The sequence below is a fragment of the Rhineura floridana genome, chromosome 3 (genome assembly GCF_030035675.1).
Source record: "Rhineura floridana isolate rRhiFlo1 chromosome 3, rRhiFlo1.hap2, whole genome shotgun sequence".
In the NCBI taxonomy this organism is placed as follows: Eukaryota; Metazoa; Chordata; class Lepidosauria; order Squamata; family Rhineuridae; genus Rhineura; species Rhineura floridana.
The window spans coordinates 157,403,060-157,426,860 of record NC_084482.1 but is presented as its reverse complement, the minus strand read 5'-3'; the positions used below and the strand labels follow the sequence as shown (position 1 = coordinate 157,426,860).

General features: G+C 43.9%; 1 long non-coding RNA gene across 1 annotated transcript in view; it reads left to right on the top strand.

Moving 5' to 3' along the window:
- The first annotated feature begins 3,767 nt into the window (after positions 1-3,767).
- LOC133382342 (uncharacterized) overlaps positions 3,768-23,801 on the top strand; it is a 41,788-nt gene continuing 21,754 nt past the window's right edge. Inside the window, exon 1 of the long non-coding RNA XR_009761912.1 lies at positions 3,768-4,581. This is a non-coding gene — a long non-coding RNA (uncharacterized LOC133382342). The remainder of the gene's footprint in view (positions 4,582-23,801) is intronic.

Here is a 23,801-nt window from a genome sequence, read left to right as displayed (position 1 = left end):
AAAACTACCATTGAGTTCTGCAGCCTTATTCATACAAGAGCAAGAGAGTGTGTGCTTCATTGGGACTCTGGAGACAAAATGGTGGACATGAAGGCAAGTTTGCCCACTTAACTGTATGCTAGAAAGGAAAGCCATTTGTTGAGTACACTCAGTGAAAAAAATCTTTATGATCTTTTATTCTTCCCACAACAGCGTTGTTTTCTTTCTTTCATCTTGGACCATGAAAACCAATGGTGCGTGCTTTACTTCTGTCTACAGACAGTCTCACTTCAGGCTCCCAGTTATGGCTGAGAAATGTTTATTTGTTTAAAACTAAGTTGATGATTTCAACTGAACTTTTTTTTTTTTTTTTTAAAGACCAGCTCATGGAAGATCCCATTTTGTTCTAGGTCACCCACTTAATTGGTCTGAAAGTAGACAAAAGCCAAGTGACATGGAAAGAAACAACAGCATCTTTAAAAGTCACACATCTTGCATTACCTTATATATATGCGCATGTGCTCTGGATGAACCATAGCTCAGTGCTCCTGGAGCATATGCTTTGATGCAGAAGATTTCAGTTTCAAATCCCACAATTGGGAAGGCTGTAGCTCAGTGACAGAGTATCTGGTTTGCATGCACAAGGTCCCAGGTTCAATTCCCAGCATCTCCAAGTAGGAGATGGGTCTGAAATCCTAGAGAGCCGCTGTCCGTGTAGACAGTAGAGCTAGATGGTCTCACTCTGTATAAGGCAGCTCCCTCTGTTTCAATTTCACTCACCAGCATTCCCAGTCAAATGGTCAGACAGGTTAAAAACAGAAATCAGATTTGTTCTGTAAAACATCTGACACAGTTCCAAAAAAACTAAGGGCAGTTTATAACTGGTAATAAAAGTTAAAAAATCTAAAAATTACATAATACATCTATAATAAGTCGTTCATCTCTGTAGCAAACTTAACACATTCACTGCAGCCGCCAGTGAGGTGTCCAGCACAGCATCTGCTGTAACATCATGGGATCAGCTCTAGTTGATGCAGCCTGATGATAAGGGCAAGGTGCTTGTGATTAATGCAGCCAACCAAGTGTTCACGTGCCGCTCTTGGCTTATTAAAGCTTACCAAGGGGGTGTGGCTGGGTAGATGCAGGGGGTGGTCAATCCATCCCTGGAGAGAAGGAGCAGTCCCAACCATCTTGAAAAAGGTGGTGGTTCAGCTATTCCTGAAAAAGCCCACCTTGGACCCATTGTTTTGTGACAACTACTACCTAGCTACAAATACCCCCTTTCTGGAAAAAGTGATCATGATGGTTGTGGTGAGAAAATTGCAAGTACTCTTGGATGAAACCAGTTATCTTTACACATTCCAGTCCAAGCTCAGGCCTGGTTAGGGGTCTGAATTGGCCTTGGCCTTTATCAAGAGGACAGGCGGAGTGTGACCCTCTTATTACTTGATCGTTCAGCAGTTTTTAATGCCATTGACCACAGTAGCCTCTTGAACCAACTGTGAGGTTGGCATTAGGGACACTATCTCCAGGGTTGATTTTGGAGAATAACATTAGGTGATTATCCCTTGGCCCCATGGCTGTTGTGCTGTGGGGTGCCACAGGGTTCTATCCTGTCTCAGATGCTATTTAACATCTACATGAATCCGTTGGGAGCAATCACTGGGAGATTTGTGGTGAGGTTTCATCAGTACATGGATGATACCCAGCTCTATTTCTCTAACGTTTAAATCAGGAGATACTGTGCAAGCCCTGAACCAGTACCTGGGTTTGGTGGTGGGCTGGGTTGAGGGCCAACAGATTGACTCTGAATCCTGGCAAGACAGAGGGTGAACAGTTTCTGCATCCAGATTATTAGTCAATTTCCTGCTTTAGATAAGGTCATACTTCCCCTGAAGGAGCAGGTTCATAGTCTAAGGGTGCTCCTGGATAAACCTCTGTCACTAGAGGCTCAGGTAGCCTCAATGGCTAGGCTAGGAGTGCCTTTTACCAACTTTGGTTAGTAAGACAGTCATGGCTGTTTCTGGACTGGGGTAGCCTGATCACTGTTGTCCACATGCTAGTAACCTCCACACTAGATTACTGCAATGTGGTCCATGTGGGGCTGCCTGTGAGATTGACTTGGAAGCTGCAGCTAGTGCAAAATGTGGCAGCTCAGCTGCTCACTGGGATACAATATTATCATAATATTATGCTGCTGCTGCTTCAAGAATTGCGCTGGCTGCCAATTATCTATCAGGCTAAGTGCAGGGTGCTGACACTCGTCTCCAAAGCCCTATACAGCTTGGGACCAAGATATACAAAAGATTCCTTATATACTCAACATATCATTGCATTCTACAGGTGAGGGCATTCTGCAGATACCATCATATCAGGAGGTCCATTCCACATGATATTGGCATTTGGCCTTTCGTGTGGTGGCACCTACTCTTTAGAACTCCTTACCATTCTGTATCAGCCAGGGACCATCTCTATTGTCTTTTTGTTGCCTGTTGAACACCTTTCTCTTTCCACAAGCATTCTAAGTGGAGACTTTTATCCCAGTCAGTATCTGTATTGGATTTGAAATTATTTTTAGATATGCAGTCGTTTTATACATGCTTTTATTGTATTATGAAATTGCTTGAAGAAGCAATTCATACATGAAATTAATAACATGCTTCAGAATAGTGTTAAGAACAGCAGCAGATTTAAGCAGATCTAAAATATTAAAAGGCCTGGGCAAATTAAAAGGCATTTGCTTGGAGTCAAAAACGTGATACGTTTTTGCTGCATGCTGAAAACTTGTTTACTGAGGTGTTTGCTGGCTGCTGATGCCGGCTATTTTCCATCACTTTTTAAGTTAAATTCTATAGCGCCCTTTAAACACTTCTGGATTTATTTTGTTGCTGCTATTGTATTTTTTCTTGTAATGTATTTTTTCTTTTAATACACTGTAAATGTACAGCCTTCAAGTCGATTCCGACTTATGGCAACCCTAAGAATAGGGTTTTCATGAGGCTGAGAGGCAGTGGCTGGCCCAAGGTCACCCAGTAAGCTTCATGGCTATGTGGGGATTCGAACCCTGGTGCAGGTTGTAGTCCAACACCTTAACCACTAAACCTTTCTAATAAATGAAAAAAATACAAAAGTCAAAGTAAAGTTGTGTTAAAGTTGTGTGTGGGGGGGTTAAAGTTGTGTGTGGGGGGTTCCCCCCCCAAAGTGAGAGGGTTTATTTTTATTTTATGCTGTGTGAGAGAGACATCCGCCTCTAGAGTTTTCTAGCTAGACAGTGTGGGCTGCCTAATGATGTGCGCAACGGGCCGTCAGCAAAGCCCGGCCCCTCCCCAGCCAGGCAGCGCTCGCACTTCCTAGGGTGGCGGAGGTGGAGGTGCAGCCAGCCGTTCCGCTGTTAGTGGCACGCACCTTCGCTGTTTGGCTAGCGCCATCCCCTCACATCCTTCCTCCCCCACCTCCATCGAAGAATCGTGCCCTGAACTGCCAGCACCCAAAGCGAGCGTGTCCGTGTGGCTCGCCTCCTTCCTGTAGCTTTGCCCACGCTTCCAGCGACACGCCGAGAGACCAGGAGTGCCCAGAGCCACAGCGCTCGCTTAACCACAACACCTTCCATGTGCTTCCTACTGAGAGAGAGCTAAAGGGGAAAGGGGGGCGGGGTGATTCCTCGTCTTGTCTCTGCCCAGCTACTTTCTTTTAATCGATCTGGTCCAGCTCTCCAGCGTCGGCGCCCGCAGTCACACCAGAGAGGTTTCCCACGTGGGGGGGTGGGGGAGGGGAGAGGCAGTCGGGGAAAGCGCGAGCTTCCCATTCTCGATCCAAACAACGCACGGGGGCCCTTCTGCTCCTCGTCGTAGAGCTGTTTCCCTTCTTACCTGGTCAGAGAAAGCACAAGGAGGCTCGGCGTGCGTGTGTGGAGCCTGAGCAGGCGGGCTGTACTACCTCACCCGGCGCCTGCAGGGAATCCAATGCAAACGTTTTGAAGCCATTAAAAAAAAAAAAGCGCGCGCTAGAGATCTGGGCCAGGCAGCCAGGATCGCAGTGGTTCCCGCGGCGGATTCTTCCCCGTCGTCGGAAGACTGAGCTAGAAGGCAGAAAGGCGAGCTCCCCTCGCCCCCCCGGCTTCTCTTGCCGCTTAGTACGACCCCCACACACTGGGAACTGCAGCTCGCGTGGATCTGCCTTACTCCAGGGCAAGCCTCTAGTCCCGCGCAGGAAATACACCGGGAGGGAGAGCCTCACGCCCCCGCCACGCAGCTCGCCTTTGCAGATTCCATACTCGCTCCTCCCCTCCTTCCTACCGGCCCCAAACACGGATGGAGCACGCGGCGCAAATCAATGCCTAGTCTTGCCAAGGAGGCAGCCTCGCTTCCCCAGCGGCTAGCTGCCTGCGTTCGTCTTTCTCGTCGCCACACCACTTTTGGCTTGCCAGGGGAAACTCCGGTTAGCCTTGTTGTCACCCAGGAAGAAAAAGCCTCCCTCCCCCTCGCCTCCTCCTCCTCCTCCTCTTTCAGGGCTTGTAGACAGCGCTAGCAGGTTGATCCTGTGCCGGGATGCCGGGCTGGAGGAAGAATCTGACCCTGTGTCTGCAGAGAATGCAGGACGAAGGTAAGGTTGGTTGCAGGAGCCCCTTCGGGGGCAAATACTACCGCCGGAGGGCATGCGTATACCGTTGCCTCGAGGAAACGCCGGGAGAGCTGCCTTTGCATGGGGGTGTGTGCTCTGCATTGGTTTGTTTCTGTTGTTTTTGGGGGTATGCTTGGAAATGCAAGCTGTCTTCTGAGGCCCCTCTGAAGCTCTTTGTAGTAGTATTATTAATAATTTAAAACCAGCTACAAATCTCCTATGTATTAGGCGATCATGAACAGAAGTCACCTTTTCAAACTAGGGGGGGATCCTTTTTGCAATACGATCAGCTTTCTTGGTTGATGGGAGGTAAAGGGAGGGGGATTAGGACAGCAGAATTGTTGAAGTCTAGTGGGGTGTTGTGTGTGCAGATATATGGAGAGGTTTAGTTTGTGAAAGAATAGGGGCAAAGACTGAGAAAAGCTGGGGGGGGGTTCTTTTTTTGCAGCTTCAGCCAGCATTGTTTGCGTGTGTGGGGGGGGGCAAGGTTAGCTTCAGATGTGGATTAAGGTTCTTGTGAAATTCATGGTGATCCTGTAAGATTTCATGCAGGCCCCTGAGCTCTTGGAGGTAGGGAATGGGGATCTTTGCAGGATCTGCAATGGGGGATGTTAAATGAGCGCTGCACCCACAGCTCATAAAAGTTTGGGGAAATGTCCCACCAGGTGGCAGAACATGAAGGATGTGGAAAATCTTGCACATTAGTTGGTTTTGCTTTGTGATGCTAACAATGACTGCACTCATTGAAATTACTGGCTTTTTCTTTTTACTCTTAAGTGGCAAAGTCTCAAGTAATAGTCATGAATTTCACGGGGTGTGTGTCTGATGAAGGGGAGGTTTTCAGCCTGTGTCCCATGCTTGATGTGACATGAGAGTTCCTCTGACATGCATCTTTTTATGTTCTATCTTTGTTTCTAAAAATATTATGATACCAAATGGGGATTAAGAACTATGGTGAGCCAACCGTTTGCACACTTTCTAGCTAGCAACAATTGAGATAAATGCTTTCCGCTATCCATACTGTATGCATTAGATGAGGTCTAGATTCAGTATAATAAACCAATGGTTTCAAGACATCCCATTTCTCCTGTGGTTTTGTATCCAGTTTCTCCATTATATTTTAAACAGAGAATTTGAATACTTCTGAAAAAAATGCTACTTTTGTTTCAAGGCAACCTGTTTCATTTCAATGTTTTAGATGTGTTCTGCTGGTTTCTGTGGTCTAGGTGTATCAATGTGCCCTCTTCTGCCATTACTTGGGCGATATGTCCAGTGGCTTTTAGTTTTATGCAAACATTGGCAGTTTTGAGCATTTTCAGAAATAAAGTGGTTTATGCTTGTGTTTTTGTTGCATATTTTCCTCCATGACTTTCCCAGCAAAATAACTTCCTCTTAATGTGATCTTTTTATGCATCAAGGAACAATAAGTAACTTGGTTATCTGCTAGACATGTATTATCTGTGCTACTTGGATTTGTACAAGGTGTGCCTAGAAGTAAAATAGGTAACAATACATTTGTTAAATGATCTAAAATGTGTTGTGGACCTGTTCTCTAGCTGTTAGGAAACTGAATTGGAGGAGTAGGAGGAACAGATTATCTGGCATCTGGTGAAGAGCTGGCAGATGTTGCTTATTTTGACTTGCTGTCCATTGATTCCAGAACTTCACAGCCTTAGAGGACGTGATCGGCATATTGTGAGCATCGCATTGTTATACTTGACAGAACAAGCTCTTGCAGTGCTTCCTGTTATTGAAAGTTTGATCTTGTGGTTCTGTACTGGCTACTGTCACAAAACCTGGACTAAATGAAACACAGAATAGAGAAAACAAGGCAATTTCTACACAATTCTTTTTATTTCTCTTGATAACATTATCCTTTCCAAAGAGTACTCTCCAGAGAATATGCCTAATCAATTATGTGGTCATTCCCAATCTGTCAGCTATGTATCAAAAACTGAAGACTTTCTTGCATAAAAGTTTCTTAGATTTGAGGGCCCATAATGATTATCTAAAACTAGAAAGCACAATGAATTTGTTCGAAGTTGAGATAATGAGATTACATGCTGAATCCCTGGGGAAGGGATTCCCTCTCATCTTTTGAAATTACATCTTTCTTTTCTTCTTTACAAAACAGCACTAAGCAATAATGTTTTGTATTACCAACTGAGACAGTGCCTTTCCACCGGGAAAACCAGAGATGGCCCATCAGTATTGCACCAAGAGCACATTGTTCAGCTAGGCTCCAGAAAAACTTGCCACTATATCAGGACAAGATGTGAAGTCAGCAGCCCTAAACATAGCCTTATTCAGATATTCCATTTGAAAGCCCAGTTGACCACAATGTCCCTTTTCAATTTTCTTCGCTGCCGAGTATGTTATCTATCTCTGCCTGTAGTCACGGTATAATGGAGGAAAGATGGTATTTCCAGTTTAAACATCCATGACTTGGAGCCATAAAACTTAAATAATCTTTTGTGGGAGGTGGGGTTGGGAAAGAAAGTGTGCATTAAGCTCTGAGTCAAGGTGGCTTTACACAAACTGGGCTTATTGTTGTCTGCAAGGCATTCATGTGTTGATGGCACATGCTTCAAGTAGTTAAATGTGTCCTGATAAGACACTTGAAGAGGTCAAGCTAGTGAAAACAGAAAAAAGGTCAATTGTACATACACAAACTCATTCATACCACAAAATCCCATGCATGCTTACTTGAAAGCAAGTCCCACTTAGTTCTGTGAGACTCACTCCCAGGTAAGCACTAAATAGGTTTGCAGCACTAGCCCATCCCTAAGTATCTTTATTCATTGTAGCCTACACACCTACAGTGTTTAGGATTGCAGCGTTAGTGATGTAATATATGCATATCTACCGTTCTCTCTGTCTCTCTGGACTATGGCCAGTAAACCTACCTGCTTATTTCTTACGGCAGCTTTGAGTTGGGGCAGAGTTGTAGACTCGGTGTGTATAGGCTAACATGGGGTGAATTCATCCATAGTATTTTGGATCTATGTGATGACAGTATGGTGGAATTTCCTACCGTTTTATCACACCAAATTTCTTTGATAAATAACATGAGATTCTTAGAAAGTGTCTGCAGCTTGGTGCCCTCTTTATTACAGACAGAGTAGAATGTTAGCATTCATTCACATGGTTGTGTTAGCGTGTTGGAATGAGGGTGACAAATGAATGGTAAGCTCTCAACCCATGGAAAAGTAGCAATGAAATTTCCTCTGTGTACCCAGCTCTACATACTGTGGCCCATGTCAGTCCAAATCTAGACCACTTTTGTGATTCAGTGTAGTATTACAAGGCATGATCTAACTGCATCGTAAAGCAAATAGATGAATATTTTGCCTGGGATTTCTGCATCTGTTGGACTAATGTGTACATCAGAATGTAATGATCCTTGGGATTTGCTATATAGTTCTCTGTTAGAAAAGCATACCAAAATGCTTAAAACATGAGTATTTTGGATAAAATTATATTTATAGATATATATCTTTAAATATAAATTGCCCTGCAAAATCTGTGGATTTAATGTGGAAATGGGACAGAGTGGATTTGTGAATGAACACATGAAATTGACGTGAGCTGTTAGACTGATCTGTCCATCCCTACTTCTTACTAAGCTAAAATGGCCTTTCAAATTTGATCTAAAAGTCTTGCTCATGAACACAGGCAGTATCTTTGTGGTCATGTAGCTTGGCTTTTGGGGGAAGGGTCATAGCTCAGTGGGTAGATCTGCCTTTCATGCAGAAGGATCCAGGTTCGATCCCCAGCATCTTCAGATAGGGCTGGGAGGGACAATACTGAGCTAGATAGACAAGTGGGTCCAGCTCACTATAAGGCAGCTTCCCATGTTACTGCTGCCAACCTAGAATTTGACCAAGTAAATCCATCATGAAGTTCACCATCAGTGATACCAGTGGGCATTCCAGCATAACTGACTGGCTTTACTAACTTTGCTGCAATATGACGTGGGATTTCACTGTGCCATTCATAACTGTGTGGCTTTACTAACTGTGTATTTGCTGCAATATGACATCAGATTTCACTGTCCCAGTAGCTGCATACTTACTTACCCATTTCCTACTGCAGCCTTGCTTTATGGATGGGGTGCTTTGTCATTACCATAGTGTTTGTGAGTGTTTTGGCAAGTTAAGGCATGGCATTTTGCATTCATGGGTAGACTTATTGCAGTGTTCCTAGGGATGCACTCTCGTGAAAATGTTGAAATGTCACAGACGCACAATTTCTTTAAAGAAGATTCCATGCATCCAGTCTTTTCTCAGACCCAACTCCCAGAATAATTTGATCATAAAATTTAGTGTTCCTATTGTTCAAGGAGCTACATGTACATTATCTCAGGAATCCTTACAACAGCCCTGTAAGATAAGTTGTTATAAGTATCTTAGTACTGCAGATATGGGGGTGAGGGGCTGATACTGAAAGAGAGTCACTTGCCTAAGGCCACTTAGTTAATTGTGGCAGATGCAAGAGTTGAACTGGAAATTTCCTAATTCACAGCTGTCGAGACTAACCTATAGGCAGCTGTCACAGCTGAGCCAAGAGCTGGGAGTCAGAAGCTGAGCCAACAAGTCAGAGCATAGTGACCGCTAGACGTCAGAGTAGAGAAACACACCAGAGCAAGGAAGACTTTGTTGGTCAGCCAACAATTCAGCTGGAACATGAAGTCTTTATAGCCCTTCCAGTCCAACAGGGTTCAGTGGCCATTCTGGGTGGGCAGGACTAATCAAGAGCCAGAAGGTCCTTTGCTGCTAGGAATACATCCCTAGGTGCAGTTCTGATAGCTCACCATACAGGGCAATTGCACACAGAACTGAAGGTTTCAGTTGTAGCCCACGATGCTCTTGTCAATGACCCAGTCTCTTAGCCACTACCTTACAACAATCCTGTAAGGTCAGCTAGTATTATCCTCTAAGATTCCACCCACATCTGTAATATGAGAACAGAAATGAGTTCATGGTGGAGGTAAGATTTGAATGGGGAACATGCTAGATTTGAGCAGGGAACTTGGGGGAGGCCTGTAGTTCGGTAGTAGAGCATCTGACTTGCATGCAAAAGATTGCAAGTTCGATCCCTGGCATCTCCAGGTAGAGCTAGGAGAGAGTCCTGCCTGAAACCTGGAGGGCCACTATCAGTCAATGTAGACAATAATGAACTAGATGGACCAATGGTCTTACTCTGTATAAGGCAGCTTCCTAGGTCTCAAACTCTTGGCTGCAAGGCTACAGAAGCTCTCAAAATGTTGCATGCACAAAACATTTTGATGCCATGTTTTCACATATATGCATCCACAGGAAAACATCCCGGTGTCATCCTGTAGATGCAATGACTTAATGACAACTAGTCCACAGCTTCTGCTGAGTTTTGTAGCATCAGGGCATGTGGCAGGGCTCAGCCACACATGCCTCCATGTAGTGTCTTGATGCATACATGCCTGCCAGTGATTTTGGCTTTTCTGACAGATTTTGTGAGTCGCTGCAGCCGCATGGCTGGTGGTAGAGTGCGTCCCCCATTTTTCTTGTGGACATGGCACAGTTCTTCCCTGCTGCTCCTGTGAGATGATGAACAAATAGAAGTGGTAGAGAGAGCGAAACCCTCAACTTTGTGCATAACTTTCTCTGCATGAATCAGCTGGGAAAAAGTGGGGAAGTGTAGCAAGTGAAAGCTGTTCTTTAAAAGCAGAGGTATTGTAGGATTAAATTGCTGCTGCATTGTTCGTTTCTTTCTACTGTGTCTATCCAGTTTATATCGTTCTGTGATGGTTACCTAGGAAACAGCTGTAGGAGTGTACAGTGGAATTTTTTTGGCTGTATCATTAGGGTGTCTGTTAAGGTTGTGGACAGAGGTTTCTATTGGTAGGTTTGAGAAGTTAATCCCAGAGATTGTTCTGATTTGTAAGATGAAAGAATGTTGTTAAATCTTTGATAAGGTGTACCAGTAACCTGACTTTTCACTGTGTAAACCATACCTTAAGCAATCAAATTGGAAAAAGAAAGAATTTAAAGACAAATTAAGCTGGTAATGGATAATTTTTTTTAAAAAAGGTTCTCACTTATATTCCCATGTATGGATCTAATAGTGAATTGCTTTTCATCTGGGATTCAATGTTTTTTAAATTTGATTACAGATATAGTTTTTGTTATTTCAGACATTATTCCCATACTATTTGTTTAATCTGTTTTCTGCAAAAAGAGCAGAACACTGGAAAGGCTGAGAACTTGTTTTTATTTTTAAACAATGCAATACATTTTCATTCTTGTGGACTCAGTGCTGTTCATACTCAGGAATCTCATCAAAATGCCAGCCTGTCTTTTTAAAATATACTATCCAGATTTCCCCTTATCATGGAAAATCTAAAAGAAAAACAACCCATTGTGCATCTGGAGTCTCTCCTGGTGTGGAAGGTCCATATTATTGCCGCCTTGGGCTCCTACTGGGAGAAAGGGCGGGATATAAATCTAATCAATAAATAAAATAAATAATAAATTAGTGCTTTTTCTTTTTTGGTGGGCAGTTTGTCACGCATGTGGTGATGTTTCAATGGATGGCCTCTATTGCCACAACCCCTACTTCTGTGTGCTCCTAACATGAGCAGATTTGTACAAGACCTGTAATAATGATGATGATGATGATGATGATAAATGTGTGGGGCTGCTTAATACATTGAATGGAGGGGGGATATGCAACAGTCTTTCTGTAAATCAAGATAATTCCTCTCTCCCAGCCTTCTCCAACAAACAATGAGCTTCAGCATAAAGCACCCAGGGATCCAGCTGTGTTACCGAAAGGTGGGAGGGGAATCAAATTAGTCCTCCTGAGCCTCTTCTCACTGTTTTTTTTTAACTTCTCAAAGAATCTCCTTCAGCAGGAGATAACCTAACCACATGGCAGTACCAAAGAGCTAGGGGGGTGGGTGGGGGGAAAGCAACATGAAGAGGCAAGCATCTCCACACCACATGCAGACCTCTTGCTGCCCCTTCCTGGTTTTTCCAAACCTGTGTTACTGCAGGAGACTCTTTGAGAGCTTTGAGAAAACAGCTGAAAAGAAGCTCAGGACAGATCTTGCACAATTCTGTAAAATCAGAATTGTGCAAAAAACCACCCCTTTTTAAAGAACAAGCAAACTGTCATTTCATTTGGCAGGGCTGATGGGAGTTGTAGCTCAACAACATCTGGAGGGCCAAAAGTTCCTCACACCTGCTGTAAGCTAACTGAAGAAGGAAGGAGGAGTGATCGAGGAGAAGGACAAAAAAGCTCTCCCCACCAGGGATATTTTCTGTTAAGCTCCACTTGCTGGTATGGACAGCAAACAGTGGAATAGCAATGAATGTCAGTTGAGCACATCGAAAAATTGGAGCTGAATAACCAGTCTATGAAAGAATGCCCCTGTCTGGACACAACCCGTGTCTGTGATCACCGGGGCCGCACATTATACATTATGTTTGCCCATATATGTGTGTACCTGAGGAAGGGCATGAGTAATGTGTGAATCAGCCTGTAGAAATGTAAAAAATTAACAGTATAGCAGTATGTAAAAAAATTAATATGTAGCAGTAAAAAAGGCCATGCTCCCTTGTAGTTAAGCAGATGAGCAAATATTTGCAGGGCTGAATCTTGGCTATTAATATTCCACATATCCATTACTGGTAAATCCACAAATCAGCTAAATTGGAGAACTTAGATTTGAGCCATGACAGTCCCATTTAGCCAGTAGGGCCAAATCCTAGAATTTCAACTTAACTTGTTTGGTTGATTAGATTGCTAGTTTATTCATGAACTTTAATGAGATCTTTTTATCTATTGCCCTGAAGTCTCAACTGGATGTTATAAAGTACTACTTTACTGTTAGCCAATAATTACCTGGCTTGCTTTTAACCAACCAATCAATTAATTAACTGATTAAAATAAATTGCACCATATCTCAACATAGTGGCTATGTGGAGGACATTTAATGAAGACAACAGTTAATCTTGATTAAATAAGACACAGATAACAATTTTGGCAGGATTTTCTGAAGTGTCTGTGTGGGTGTAGATGCATGGAACCAGCCATCACAATATTGAACGTACACAAACAAACCAAGAGTCCTGTGGCATCTTAAAGACTAACAAATGTATTTATTATGGTATATGCTTCCGTGGACTAAAGCCCACATTGTCAGATGCATGGAGTGAAATCTTATTTGGTAAGTATATACACAAAAGTGCAAACAAGAAAAATATAAGGTGGGGACTGAATGGTAATGCCATGCAAAAAGTACAACAGATGATAATTCAGTTCCAACTTAAATGTATTTTAAATAGGCACAGTAACCTTTTACAGTGGGAGATTGGTGATAATTTACTCAGCATTGCTGGAATAATTGACTCTATTCTGACCAAAATGTTGTATCTGATTGTTTTGTTCACAACAGCAGTTCCAAATATGTGAATATATGGTTGCATCCAAACAAAGTGTATATAGAGGAAACATCCTGATTTCTTTTGACAAAATTTGTGCTGAGGTTATACAACATTCCCGTCAAGTGGTTGTTACCATGTAGTTGCCACAAGAGCACTCTGTACTGCTATTGCTATTTATCACAAGGTACTCCGTTTCTTTGCAGTGGATTATGAAGGTCTGCTGTGATTGCACAAAGGACATATATTGGCATCTACCTGAATGTCTGAGAGATCCACACAAAAATGCAACACTCTGGAAGTGCCTCTGAGTTGTGATAGCAACATAAAAATGGAAACCAAGGATCCTTAACGGATTGTGCTTGTGGACTATGGCAGGGTTGTTTTTTTGGACAGTGTCTTTGTTCATTGTGGGGCCTCACTTCTAAAAGGGGGTGTTTGGCCAAGTTCAAATTTGGACAGTCATTTTAAACTTTGTGGTCTGGATCAATAAGCTGCGTACTTCAGGCACAGTACAGTCAAAGCTAAACACTGTTCAGGCCCTATTGATCCCAAAAGAGGAAAATCTAAACATCGGTCCTGTTTATTGATGAAAGGCTATTTCCCACAGAAAGGCTTTCATTAAAATTTAGTTAAATTCATGTTTCCTGTATAAAAGAGCCCTCCTAGAGTAGACCAAGGGCCCATCTACCTAGTACTGTGTTTCTAACTTTGGCAAGAAAGCTCCAGAAAGCCTAGAAGCTGTCTAATGTAGGAAGACTCTTTTGTAATGTCACACTGCCAAGTCAAGGTAGGTGAGCAAAGAAGTTATCTTGAGCTAAATTGTCCTTTTTCAAATTAAAAGCCATTATTTCTTTTTTGTTCCAGTTTAATGTGTAACCTGATTTTTTTTTTTGTAGATCTTCATACATTGTTAAATAAAGAATATTGTCATCCACATAAAGGCTTATTTTCCACTGAGAGTCTTTCATCTTTATGCCACTTATTTTACTACATTGTCTGATGAAAATAGGCTAGTGGCGTAACAGAGGTGGCAAAGCAGACAGTCTCACTCTGGTGAGAGATGTTGTCAAAAGCTTTTTGGAAGTCCAAACCAATAATGCGCTCTTCCTCACCCTTCCCTAAGCTTGGGTACCCACCCAGATGTTATTGGCTTACAGTCCCTATCATCTCCCACCAGCATCGCCAATGGTTACCAGACTGCCCTATTTACATGGTTGCTGGCATTTTCTAAGAATTCTTGCTAGGCAAGGCTTCTCTTTGCATAAGCCATGCTGATTTATCACCAGCAAGGCTTGTTCTTTTATGCACTTAACAATTTAACTTTAATAATGCTTTCTATGAATTTACTTTGGACAGACATTTGGCTGACAGATGTGTAATTTCCCAGATACCTCTTTTAATTTTTGTTATTGTCTGGCTTCCAGTCTTCTACTATAGAGGCAGATTTTAATATTAGCTGTGTGTTATATATTTAAACATTCAGCCATTTTGCATTCGAGCCCTTTAAAAACTCTTGAGTGAATGCCATCAATGTTAGTTCGCTCTCGTGTTCATCCTTTGTCACTACAGCTTGACATAGTCCCTCAGATGGCCTCTGAAAACAATAGCTCAGATATGGGCATCTCTCCAACAGCTTCCACAGTGAAGGCCAATGTGAAGAATTTTTTAGCCTCTCTGTAATTTTCCCTGCAGTTAAGGAATTAACTGATTAATAGCAACAATTATTCAATGTAGTACCTCTGGCACGCATTACCCTGGAGTTTTTCTTTGCAGAGTTCCTTGGCACCATTTTTCCAGTAACTGGCACAGCACCTTTCTTAGCAAATACAGGGTTGCCACGTGAGTTGTTGTTGTTTAAGATTATAAATAGTAAACAGTTGGCTGCTGCAGGACTGAGGAGCCTTTATGGATGCCTTTATACCAGCCATGGCCAACCTGGTGTCCTCCAGTTGTTTTGGACTACAACTCCCATCAGCCTCAGCCAGCTAGTTTAGGCTTACGGGAGTGGCAGGGAAAAACATTTGGGGGGCACCAGGTCAGGCAAGACTACTTCAGGCTCACTGTTGTTTCTGCAGTTTCCTCATTTCCAGTTCCTAATTTTACACAGTGTGTCAGCTTTTGGAAAGAAAGAAGCATTCACACGGTGCTTAAGAATTTATAGGCTGCTGTTTTTGATATTGCTTTTAAAACAAATTTCTAAAATTGAGCTTCTGAACTCCAGCAACCCCTACAATGTATGGTGTGGAATTAGAATGGTTTTCAAAGTCTGAGTTGGTAATGCTTAAAGGCAAATGTTCATTCAGCAAAGTGATAGGACAATAAGAAACCTCCTCAGACCCTGATGGGCTTTTCCTTCCCTTTCCTTAACATGTAGAGTGGGGCTGGGTGCAAGCATAAATGAGGGACTGTTTGTAGCGCTTCCTTTAGTCAAGGCAGCTTCTCATGGGACATTTTCCCCACCATGGGCATAATCTTTCATAGAAAAAGGTCTGTACCCAATGATGCAGCTCTGCTCGCACAACAGATGTCTGTGCGTGCACCAGAGCTTCCTGTCCTCACCCTTCCAGCACCTTGTAGTCCCTCAAAATCAGCTTCAGAAGTTGGGGAGACCCTCTGGAGCAGACCACAAAGGCATGTGTAGTAGGAACTCTGCTCGCGCAGCATTGGATACAGCACATTGTGTACATGAATGTACACTGTCACTTGTCAAGATGGAGAGTGTGTTTATTTTTGCCAGAGTTATACATATTTGGAAGTTGTTGCTTGGAGTAGTTTCCAATAATATACAACAGTGTAATTCAGGAATAGGCAACCTTTTTTTTATCTCTTAGGGATAATTTGTGGGAGCTGCCTGCCGGCAGTGGCCATAGCTAAAGCTGATGATGGGCAAATTCAGTGAAAAAAGTATTCTCATCCAGAATAAATAGTTCCCTGCTTTGTTTGTTCTGTCTATCTAATCTATCTATCTAATCTATCTATCTGTCTATATTATACACACAGCTTTGGGGAATGTGCATCTATTGACTTAATCTTGTACATTTTCCAGCCGTTATTAATAATCTCCAACGGGCTGTGGGGACCGTGCATATCTTAACTGCATTTTGTACATTCTCTAGGCCAGCCTTTCCCAACCAGTGTACCTCCAGATGTTGTTGGACCACAACTCCCATCAGCCTCAGCCAGCATTGCCAATGGTCAGGAAAGATGGGAATTGTGGTCCAACAACATCTGGAGGCACACTGGTTGGGAAAGGCTGCTCTAGGCATTATGCACACTGTCTGGTCAGTATGCATAGTCTCCAAGGAACATGCCCTTTTACTGTCTCTTGTTCAGAAGTGTGCAGTCTATGGCCTCTGGGTCACTGCCTAATCACAACTTACCGTCCCATAGTGATCAGCAGAGAGCAGCAGGAACAGGAGGGGAAAGAGGGCAGAGAGCGAGCAATTGAGTTTCCCGCATTTGGGGAAATCAAAGTGCAATGGGTGAGACTCACTCTGGGAAAATCTCCTTCATGATCAAGGTATCTTCCCTGATCCTACCCACTGCCATTTCTGACTCAGTCCACTGCTGGCAAATTATCTGCCCTCTGCCTTTCACCCCAGTTGGCACAAAATTTTCTCTGTTCCTCAAACTTTTTCTTTTTGTGGTGGGACCCTGTACTATTGTGTGTGTTACAGTTTAACATAGTTGGATGCAAACAGTAAATCTATAATGTTTTGCCCATTTTTCATTCCCTGTTGTGAAATGGAAGTTTGGGTGACATTAGAAATGTTTTGAATGGCTGGTATAGCACAGTGGGGAGGAGAGACTGGCTGGGAGTCCAGAGTCTTTGAGTTCAAATCCCTGCTCCTGTCTCCTGGGTGTAAAGGGCCAGCTAAAGATCACCCCCACAGTGAGTGGCTCAGGGTTACGTGCCCTGCCACCTGTGCAGCTGTGGGTAAGCTGCATAGTCCCAAGAAGCCCAGTTGCCCCCCAGCTGGCAGTTGCAACAAGGAAGGGGCTGGCTTGTGAAGCTGTGGCAACTTGAACAGGCCCTAGCCAGCTGGGGAGGACTAGCCTCAGAGGGAGGCAATGGTAAACCCTCTCTGAATACTGCTTACCATGAAATCTCTATTCATAGAGTCGCCATAAGTCGGGATTGACTGGAAGGCAGTCCATTTCCATTTCAGAAATGTTCTGGACCAGATGGCTCTTCAAATAAAGACACCTTCATAGAATCACAGAGTAGTAGAGTTGGAAGGAGCATATAAATTGATCGAGTCCAACCACCTGCTCAGTGCAGGAATCCAACTTAAAGCATATCCAACAGTCCTTCAGATAGAGAACTACCCGCTCATAGCTCTTCAAACAGAAAACAGTTCTCTGTAAAGTAGAACACCTGGCCATCTTACGGAACCATGCAAATTCCATTATGTTAATTGGGGCTTACTCCCAGGTACTTATCCCTCCCTCTAGCGTGAGAGCCAGTAGTATCCAGCAGGTAGTGGCTTAGCAACTGGCCTCCCAGCAGCAGAGTCACTATCGCTTACTGGAAGGGAGAGGAGGAAGGGAATGTGCAGTGGGTGGAGAAGAAACAGGAACAGAAATGTAGCTCAGTGGCAGAACATCTGCCTTGCATGCAGAAGGTCCCAGGTTCCATCCCTGGCATCTCCAGGTGGGGCTGGGAGAGTTCCCAGGCTGAAACTTTGGAGAGCTGCTGCCAGGCAGTGTAGACAATACTGAGCTAGAGGGACCACTGGTCTGACTCCAGATAAGGCATTTTCCTATGCTCCTAAGGTGGCAGAGATGTCAATGTTGTGTGGAGACACTGGCAGAGTCAATACTTTGCTCCTTCTGATGTGCCCACACAGCTCCCTGTAAGCAGCAGGCACTCTGCTGCCAGGGAGTCAGGTGTGCGATTCTGCCCTTTGCTGCTGGCTGCAACTGGTAGCAGCTACGCCTCCTTTTTTCTTTCTTTTGTTGCTCCAGGTCTCAAAAACAGCTACCTGATGGTGGGCGAGTGAGGGAGTTCATGGCAGTGGCACTGAAAAAGGCTGGGAGTAGACTGTCCACACCTGCCAGAACCACTAGCTACTACATTCACCCTGAGGTTTCCTCCACCATGTGAAGCCTCATTCACAGACCCCCATGTGAAGTAGTCTCTAAGCCTTTTCCAAAATAGCAGTTTTATAGTGATCTCTTGGTTATGGCAACAGCAATAACTGAAGAAAGAAATGTTGCTTTGGATTTATGCCACTGTGTGTGAGATGAGAATTTGCTTCAGTCTTGCCTGAGAGTTATGATGAAAAATACCCGGAGGGACTACATTTGCACTAATGCTCTAGTCCTTATAGAAAGTGATGAGTTTCCTCGTCACCAGTGCTTAATTTAGCTGAATCACAAATTATAATAATAATTTAAAAGTTTGCATTTTTAAAAATTATTTCTTATGTTCCTGCGGGCACATTCCATGGGAAGGAAGAGTAATGAAACTTTATTTTTTAGAATTCAAGAGTAATATCCTTCCTTACCCCTCATTGCTCTCCCTTCCAACCTCTTGCATTTTTTTCTTCTGAAAATGACAGTGCTCAAATCGGATAAATGTAACATCGTCAAAACTGCAGGTTTTTATGATGATTCCCATTTTGCTTGACTTTTCCTTTCATTAACATTAGATGTTTTTGGCAGCCTGTAATTACCAGCTTTGGATCTGTAGCCAGAGCTGTCGTCGACTCAAACTGATTCCAATGACAGTGTTTAAAACATTGCCTTCCACTGGGGAATTCATTCAGTCAAATGCACTCTGCTTTGACACATATAGCTCCAGGTACTCTGCATTCTGACCACACTGGATGTAAGCAGAAGGAGGCCATGGTGCACCCTGTAAAGTTCAAGGGAATGCTTCTAGATCAGCCTGTGATTAAGTCCATGCATTAAGTAGGAGATGTCACCAACCCTGCCAACTGAATAGCTCCCTTCTGGCTAGCAAAGGGCAAAGATGATGTTGTGAAGACACACACTGTCTCTCAAAGTTGACAAAGCAATTTCTCTCACGTATTCTTCACATTGGTAAGGGGTGTCCTGTTAAATAATATACATTTTCCATCACACAGCTTTACTGCTACTGAGTAAAAATGTTTTAAGCCCTTTTCATTTCTACTGAGACATGTACAAATTTTGGTGTGATTTTTTGACTGCAGACACTGGAAATATTCTCAATTTGGCTTATGGATGCTGTCCCTGTTAAAAAATTTGGCTGATGCAGTGCTGTTAGCCACCTTAGTATTCAGTTCAGCATCCAGGACATTTCAAAAGAAAGAGGGAAAGCATTCAGGTTATGCTGTCCCCATGTTAACCAAAAATGGTGGTGAGTGATGGTGCTTTAGTTGTGAGGAAATTACTTTTGGAGATGTTTTGAACAATCAAGTGTGAGAGGTGCATTTAAAGACTCTGTTTTAACACAGTTTCTTGGTTTTCATATTGCTCATCAGTTCTTTGAATCGAAATACCACACATTTATGCAGTTGAAAAGCTAGAGAACAATGAGAGGCCATCCAAATTGGGTAAGTAAGCAGGAATTGTGATGAGGTGCTCCGTGAATGCTGCTGTCCAGTTCTCTGGGTGCTTGAGGCTCACAGGGGTTTCAAGCAATGTCCAGTCGCAAGACCAAGTCAAGCAGAGAGAATACAGGGCCTTGCACAGCTCCAAGGGACCATGAAGCTACAAGGTATTTTGTCTCTGTAGAGAGCTAGAGCCATTTGAAGCTTTATGTAGGCTAACCAGGGCTAGAGTGTGGTAGGCTTCATTTTCTCGAAGGAGCTGGCTGACAGATTAAAGGGCCATTGCCTTATTTTGTAGTCTTTGGCTTCTGAGAGGCTGGGAAGACAGAAGTACTGGAGGCAACTCATCCTCTGAGTCAGATGATGATGACAAGGCTATGTCCTCCAGGCAGGAGGGCCCTGATAAGGTACTATTGGTTCTGCTCCTGAGGAAGTAGCTTGAACCTAATCCTCATCTGGGCCCTCAGCTGCACACTGCAAGCCCCTGGGTCACAACACCTGTGACAAGGTCATAAACACCCACACAATTTCATTTTTCCAAAAGCAGCAGAGAGGCAATTCTAGTTGGCACTGGTGATTCCTGGTGCATTTTATGTTAAAAGTTCACATTGACACATGATAGTGAAAACACTTTTGTAAATATTCTGGATGAATACTTAGGATCATACTAGACATGCTGTTCCTAACATCATTGGCACCAGTGTAATATATTTTTTGAAAAGTAATCAGTGCAGGTGGAGTGGTGGTGAGCCAGTTTGAGCCAGTGGTGTGGGTAGAGGCTTGGCAAGAAGTATTTAAAAGAGCTTTCAGGAATCCTAAGATAGGGATCTCTCCTGCCAAACAGCCCAGTGAACACTGAGCATACTCAATGAACATGGAATGCCAACTGACTTTTGAGAGGGATGGGACAGAAAACGGGGTGGGATGAAAGGGAGTATTTGGGAAGAGGGCATAGCTAGCTGGCTGGAAGCCTGAAGAGATGCATTCAACAATGCAACATTTTGTTGCAGAAGCCACTTTTCAATCCATATTACACCACAGAGTTCTCTGTGCATACACAGCAATCTAATAGGCCACAATGGTAGTCTGGGGGCCTACTCAAAGATTCTAGGAAATCCTGAACTTACTTCCTTAGGGTTCTACCAGCCATCTCTTCTTTTTCCATTCTCCTTGCAAAATCTCTTAATAAAGGAGTAATGAGATCTTGCTGCACCTGAATGGTTTGGAAGCAACCCAAATTCAATATATCTTCTTAGATTTCTTACTTGACGTCCATCATAATTGCTCACCAAAATAATAACTGGCAAAATATGACTGTTGGTGCTGGGGGATGTCAACATTCATGCCGAGACCGCCTTATCTGGGGCGGCTCAGGACTTCATGGTTTCCATGACAACCATGGGGCTGTCACAATATGTTATTGGCCCAACGCATGTAGCAGGACATACTCTTGATTTGGTTTTCGCAACTGGACAGGGGGATGGTGATCTGAATATTGGGAGTTTTACATCAGTCCCTTTGTCATGGACAGATCACCACTTGTTGAGGTTTAGACTTACAGCGGCTTTTCCCCTCTGCAAGGGTGGGGGATCTATTAAGATGGTCCGCCCCCAGAGACTGATGACTTCTGGTGATTTTCAAAGAGCTCTGGGGAGTTTTCCGGCTGATGGGGCTGGTGCTCCTGTCGAAACCCTGGTTGAACTGTGGAATACAGAAATGACCCGGGCAGTTGACATGATCGCTACTGTACGCCCTCTCCTGTGTAGAGCTCATAAAGCTCCAGGGTACACTCTGGAGCTGAGAGCGATGAAACAGTCTAGGAGACGGCTTGAGTGCAGATGGAGGCGAACTCCTGATGGATGCAATTATGCACTGGTAAGTGCCTATACTAAGTTATACTTAGGGGCAGTGAGGGCAGCAAAAAAGCAATATTTTGCTGCCACTATTACATCATCCATCTCCCGCCCGGCGGAGCTTTTCAAAATTGTCTGAGGTCTATTGCATTCTGGCCCTAGGGACACGGTGGAGCCATCTGAGGCCCGCTGCAATGAATTTGCTAGGCACTTCCAGGACAAAATCTCTTGCATCCGCCAGGATTTAGACTCCAATGTTATAGCAGTTGAATCGAATGAGGTATCCAGAGCTCGGCCTTGTCTTGATTTTTTGGATGAGTTTCAGTTGGTACAGCTTGAGGACGTTGACAAGGTGCTTGGACTGGTGCGTGCAACCACTTCTAGGTTGGATCCTTGCCCCTCTTGGCTGATAAAAGCTAGCAGGATTGGGACAGCCGGCTGGGCCAGGGAAGTGATTAATGCCTCATTGCGAGAGGGAGTGGTCCCTAGCTGCCTGAAAGAGGCGGTAGTAAGACCACTTCTGAAGAAATCGTCTCTGGACCCAGAAAATCTTAATAACTATAGGCCGGTAGCAAATGTTCCATTCCTGGGCAAGGTCCTGGAACGAGTGGTTGCCAACCAGCTCCAGACACTCTTGGATGAGACCGATTATTTGGATCCATTTCAGTCGGGTTTCAGGCCTGGTTTTGGTACGGAGACAGCCTTGGTCACCCTGTATGATGACCTTTGTTGGGAGAAAGACAGGGGGAGTGTGACTCTGCTTATTCTCCTTGATCTCTCAGCGGCTTTTGATACCATCGACCGTGGTATCCTTCTGGGGAGACTCGCTGATTTGGGAGTTGGTGGCACTGCTTGGCAGTGGTTCCGCTCCTACTTGGCGGGCCATCTCCAGAGGGTAGTGCTGGGGGAGCATTGCTCGACATCCTGGGCCCTCCAGTATGGAGTTCCGCAGGGGTCAATTCTGTCCCCCATGCTTTTTAATATCTACATGAAGCCGCTGGGTGCGGTCATCAGAAGTTTTGGAGTGCGTTGCCGTCAGTATGCTGATGACACGCAGCTCTACTTCTCTTTTTCATCTTTTTCAGGTGAGGCTGTCAATGTGCTGAACCAATGCCTGGCTGTGACAATGGACTGGATGAGAGCTAACGCTTAATCCAGACAAGACTGAGATGCTGTTAGTGGGCGGTTCTCCTGACCGGATGGTGGATGTTCGCCCTGTTCTGGATTGGGTTGCACTCCCCCTGAAGGAGCAGGTTCGTAGCTTGGGAGTTCTTTTAGAACCATCCCTGTCACTCGAGGCACAAGTAGCCTCGGTGGCACGGAGTGCTTTTTACTAACTTCGTTTGGTGGCCCAGCTACGTCCCTATCTGGACAGAGAGAACCTCGCTTCAGTTGTTCATGCTCTGGTAACCTCTAAATTAGATTACTGCAATGCGCTCTACGTGGGGCTGCCTTTGAAGACGGTTCGGAAAATGCAGCTCGTGCAAAATGCAGCGGCCAGATTGATAACAGGGACCCAGCGGTCCGAACATATAACACCGATTCTGGCCCGCTTGCATTGGCTGCCTATGTTTCCGGGCCCGGTTCAAAGTGCTGGTGTTAACCTATAAAGCCTTATACAGTTCGGGACCACAATACCTGATGGAACGCCTCTCCCGATATGAACCTACCCGTACACTACGCTCAACATTGAAGACCCTCCTCCGGGTGCCTACTCATAGGGAAGCTTGGAGAGTATCTACAAGAAAAAGGGCCTTTTCAGTGGTGGCCCCCGAATTATGGAACAATCTTCCTGATGAGGTACGCCTGGCGCCAACATTATTATCTTTTCGGCACCAGGTCAAAACTCTCCTCTTCTCCCAGGCATTTTAGTATGTGTTAAAAAAATTTTTTTTAACTTTTTTAAGAATTTAAAAATTTTAAAGTTGTTTTAAATTGTCTAAATATGTGGTTTATTGTATTTGATGTATGACTGTTGTGAACCACCCAGAGAGCTTCGGCTGTGGGGCAGTATATAAATTTAATAATAATAAAAATATCAATAATTTGAGATATGCAGACAATACCATACTTCTAGCAGAAACCAGTAATGATTTGAAATGAATGCTGAGGAAAGTTAAAGAGGAAAGCACAAAAGCAGGACTGAACGTCAAGAAGACTAAAGTAATGACAACATTATGTAACTTTAAAGCTGACAATGAGGACACTGAATTTGTCAAGGATTATCTATACCTTGGCACACTCATTAACCAAAATGGAGACAATAGTCATGAAATCAGAAGAAGGCTAGGACTGGGGAGGGCAGCTATGAGAGAACTAGAAAAGGTCCTCAAATGCAAATATGTATCACTGAACACTAAAGTCAGGATCATTAAGACCATGGT